The sequence below is a fragment of the Herpailurus yagouaroundi genome, unplaced genomic scaffold, assembly GCF_014898765.1.
Source record: "Herpailurus yagouaroundi ecotype Mexico unplaced genomic scaffold, PumYag 28, whole genome shotgun sequence".
Taxonomy (NCBI): Eukaryota; Metazoa; Chordata; class Mammalia; order Carnivora; family Felidae; genus Herpailurus; species Herpailurus yagouaroundi.
The window spans coordinates 5,190,425-5,195,833 of record NW_024412376.1 but is presented as its reverse complement, the minus strand read 5'-3'; positions in this window follow the sequence as shown (position 1 = coordinate 5,195,833).

Here is a 5,409-nt window from a genome sequence, read left to right as displayed (position 1 = left end):
GCATATAATTGCTCATAATATTCTCTTATTATCGTTTGTATTTCTGCTGTTTGTTGTGATCTCTTTCATTCTTGATTTTATTTATTTGGGTCCTTTCCTTTTTCTTTTTGATCAAACTGGCTAGGGGTTTATCAATTTTGTTAATTCTTTCAGAGAACCTGCTTCTGGTGTCATTGATCTGTTCTGCTTTTTTTGGTTTCAATAGCATTAATTTCTGCTCTTATCTTTATTATTTCCTGTCTTCTGCTGGTTTTGGGTTTCATTTATTGCTCTTTTCCCAGCTCTTTGAAGTGTAAGGTTAGGTTATGTATCTGAGACCTTTCTTTTTCTTTAGGAAGGCCTGGATTGCTATATACTGCCCTCTTATGACCGCCTTTGCTGCATCCCAGAGACTTTGGGCTATGGTGTTATAATTTTCATTGGCTTCCATATACTGTTTAATTTCCTCTTTACCATCTTGGTTAGCCCATTCATTCTTTAATAGGATGGCCTTTAGTCTCCAAGTATTTGTTATCTTTCTAGATTTTTTCTTGTGGTTGATTTCAAGTTTCATAGTGTTGTGGTCTGAAAATATGCATAGTATGATCTCGATCTTTTTGTACTTGTTAAGGGCGAATTTGAGTCCAGTATGTGATCTATTCTGGAGAACATTCCATGTGCACTAGAGAAGATGTGTATTCTGCTGCTTTAGGATGAAATGCTCTGAATGTATCTGTTAAGTCCATGTGGTCCAGTGTGTCATTCTAAGCCATTGTTTATTGATTGATTTTTCTGCTTAGGTGATCTGTTCATTGCTATAAGTGGGGTGTGAAAGTCCCCTACTCTTATGGTGTTCTCTAAAAATTGACATGTGTAGACCTAAGATCTATGATGATTTCTGTAGTTGCAAAGAGAGCCATTGCATTCTTTAATTATTGCAGTGGATTTCAATTGGATACCTGAAATTTTGCTTGCAATTTTAGAATCAGAAATACTTCTGGCAGTTGTACATTCAAATAGTCATTTAAGTAGAAAGACTCGTGATATGCTATGTGAAAAACCATTGCAGTGTCTTATTGCAATTCTTAGATCTTCTAAATTTTTTTCAATCCAAAAAAAATGTTGTATCACCTTTTTTGGTACTGTATGAAGAAATGACTCATCTGTTTTGTTTAGTTGTTAATATATGTTGCCTTATATTTGAATTCCCACCATTTTTATGTAAAAGAACAATTGCATACTGTACAAAGAGCTTCAAAAGGACTTTTTCCTCGGTTGATAAAACTGTTTAGAATTTTGGCATTTGGAATTTAAATGTACACAAGAAATAGACAATAGTCCAAAATATTTCAAAAGGAATCGAAAATACTGAATTTGATCATCTTGCAGATGGGTCAGTGCATCTGTACAAGTCCAGACTCATAACTAATCATGAACAAGTTGAACCATTGAAAGGGTTGCAAAGTTGGAAAATAAACAGTAAGTTCAACTAGATATGTGATTCAAAAAAATAATGAACTTCCAGTTAGCCTGTTGTAGTAAACACAGTCTTCCTGCAGAAACCCAGAGCTAATCTTACATAAGGTTTTGGGAAGCCTGGTGTTCAGAGATTAGTGAGATTTCAGAAGGGAGAGTGCTTAGGTATTGACATGTTTTCAACTGTGTTAGTGGTTGTCGGAGTAAGGCTGCTTGTTGACCATCTCACTTTCAGAATCCTCCTCAGTGGAGTGAGGCACTTAAACTTATCTAGAAGCTGGGGCTGTTACTGCTTTGTTAACCTTCAGAAGCTAGTTATTTGAGTGTGGCTGTTGGTGACTGGCTGATTGTGTGCTTCTGATTGTGTGCTCTGACCAGAAGTTCTCTCTAATTGTAGTTACTTGTTTATGACTTGGGACTTTGGCCAAAGAAGAGCCTTTCCCTTTCGTGAATATGAAAAATAAGTACTTAAAATTGTTTTAAAAAAATCTTTATTTACTTTTGAGAGAGAAAGAGAGACAGCATGAGCAGGGAAGAGACAGAGAGAGAGGGAGTCACAGTATCTGAAACAGGCTCTAGGCTCCGAGCTGTCAACACAGAGCCTGATGCGGGGCTCGAACTCATGAACCAAGAGATCATGACCCGAGTCAAAGTCAGACGCCCAGCTGACTGAGCCACCCAGGTGCCCCCAGAAATAAGTACTTTTAATTCTCCGTCTCTCATTTTGGATTTCCCTCAGACAAACCTATAGGGAGAGTTGAGGGATAATATCAGTCTTTATTTCTGAAGGTATGATTTTTAGCTTAAGTTGCCATTTAAATTATTTAAGCACCAGTTACTCTGGTGGAAAAGAGCTTTGACTAGCAAAGTTTTGTAATGTACTGAAAAAATATGAATACAGAGTATTTCGGGTGTTCTGACAAACTCAATACAGGGCACAGGGTAAAAATCATTAAACTCAGGACATGTCTATACATACAGGATGCCTGGCAACCCTAAACACATCCCAGGGTCTATTTAGGAATGAATTTTTTTTTTTTTTTTACATATTTCTTAGTGTCTCAAATGACTTCTTTGAGTTAGGTAGAGGAATTAAAGGCAGCCTAGGCCTGTTGTTCCAAATCTTCACATGATTTGATTAAAGAGAACACTCATTACCATACATTACACACACACAAAAAGGCCTACTTAGTTTAGTGGTCAAAGAAAGAAGTCCTACTAAATGCTTTTCCTTTTTTCTTCTTTGGTTTCTGGGCAAAAAAGTATCATGATACAAACATTTTGCCCTAGAAACATATATCAATAACAAATGTTGCTGTAGTAATGATTCCTCCTGAAGCATGAATTGACTGAGTCAAGGCTATTTGAGAGGAATTTGACAGTAAGGTGGAGTCTCAGGATATTTTCTAACACACCAAATTTATGCCAATGGAAGCTGCTCTTTACAACCCCTTGGAACTTGATTTTTATTAATATTCTTCAAGGTCTGTGTCCTAGTATCTTATAGGGGTGGTATAGTGTTTTCATATTGCTTGGTTTTATTTACATAATAATGTTTGCATACTTTTTTTTCCCCACCATAACCACCAGACCCCTAGTTCTATGTTAAATGAATTTTGTGAATGATGGTGGTATGTGTAATTCCTTCCACAAGAACAAAGTGAACAACATAAAAAATCTTTGTCATTCTTCCTGCAACTGAAAGTTTTGCTAATAGAGCAAACTAAAGAAGACATGTCCACATATAAAATATGGCCCAGAATATCTTTGAGATCCTCACAGCCTCCCCTCCAGTGCCCCCCATATAAAACAGTGAAAGTGGGAAATTCATTAATTTTTGCTTAGTTAGGAAGAATTATTAACATGCTACAGAATGTCATCCAATTCATTCCAGCAATGATGTAATATGTTCTTAAGAGGGATTTATAGGTCAATTTCTGTGATTAATTTGATTCAAATGTAGTCTTTCTGGAAATACTATATAGAGGAATTTTTTGGACCTCAAGTGCAGATATATACTCCGATTTCATAGTGTGCTATGATTAATAGTCTCATCAAGCCCCTTATTGTTATACTTCCTCCTTTATTCCTATAGCCCCCATTCCCATTTCCCTCTTCCATCTGATGATAACCATGCCTGTGTACTTGATATATTTCTTTACATCTATATATACATTTGTATTCGATTGTATTAGACAGAATTCTTAGATGGCCCTCAAGAGTCTCACTCCTTGATGTACACACTGTACAATTCTGTTCTCTTGCAGATCAGTGAGACCTGACATTTGATGGAGTAATCATTGCATTGATTAGTTTCTGTTTCACAAGACTCTACTACAGCTTTCTGGAGTATTTCTCCACCTGACCTCAGAGAACACACAAATTGCCATGATATGAACTGCCTATGGGGACCTTGTGGCAAAGGAACCATTGGCAGTGTCTTTGAGCTGAAAGCAGCCTTGGCATCCTTCCCTCCCCCTTAACCCTTGACAATCACTGATGTTTTCACTATCTCCTTAGTTTTCCCTTTTCCAGAATGTTCTGTAGTTGGAATCATATAATAAATAGCCTTTCCATATTGTCTTCTTCCACTTAGTAACATTCACTTAAGTTTCCTCCATGTCTTTTCATGGCTTGATAGCTCATTTCTTGTTAATGCTGAATAATATTGCATTGTCAGGATGTACCACAGTTTATCCATTCACTTACTGATAACATCTTGTTTGCTTACAAGTTTTGGCAATTATGAATAAAGCTGCTACAAACATCCATGTGTAGGTTTTTGTGTGCACATAAGTTTTCAGCTCCTTTGGATAAACACCTAAGAATGTGTTTGCTGGATCCTATGCTAAGAGTACATTTAATTTTGTGGGAAACTGCCAAACTTCTTCCAAAGCGGTTGTACCATTTTGCATTCCTGCCTGCCTGTAATGAAAGGGAGTTCTTGTTGCTCCACATCCTTGCCAATATTTGGTGTTGTCAGGATTCTGGATTTTGTCTATTGTAATAGGTGTGTAATAGTAAATCTCATTTTAATTTATGATTCACTAATAACTTATGATGTGAATATCTTTTCATATGCCTTTCTGCCATTTGTATATCTTCTTTGGTGAGGTTCAGTTATGGTATGCCTAGGTTCAATTCTTTTGCCCATTTAAAAAAATTTTTTTAATGTTTATTTATTTTTGAGAGACAGAGAGGCAGAGAGAGAGGGAGACACAGAATCCAAAGTAGGCTCCAGGCTCTAAGTTGTCAGCACAGAGCTTGATGTGGGGCTCGAACTCACGAACCACAAGATCATAACCTGAGCTGAAGTCGGACGCTTAACCAACTGAGCCACCCAGGGGCCCCTCTTTTGCCCATTTTTTAATGAGATTGTTCATTTTCTTTTTGTTGAATTGTAAGCGTTCTTTCTATATTTTGGATAACAGTCCCTTATCAGATGTGTCTTTTACAAATATTCTCTCCCAGTCTGTGGCTTGTCTTCTCCATTGTCTCAAAACTTAACCAATTAATCTCAATTTATTCATCCTTTATTTCCTTCTTATTGCTATTTGCATTTAATTTAATAAATTTTTGTCTACTGTAAGGTTATACAATATATTTCTGTGCTTTTGTGTAGAAGCTTTATATTCCTTTTACCATTTAGTCTGTGATCTATCTGGATTTTTTTTTTTTCTATCATGAGATAGAGAAGTCAAAATTCATTGTTTTTTTTCCATATGGATACTGAATTCACCAGCATGCACGGAAGACCATTTTTCCTCACCATATTATAGTGGCCACCTTCAGTTGTTTTTTTTTTTTTTTTTTAACGTTTATTTATTTTTGGGACAGAGAGAGACAGAGCATGAATGGGGGAGGGGCAGAGAGAGAGGGAGACACAGAATTGGAAACAGGCTCCAGGCTCTGAGCCATCAGCCCAGAGCCTGACGCGGGGCTCGAACTCACCTC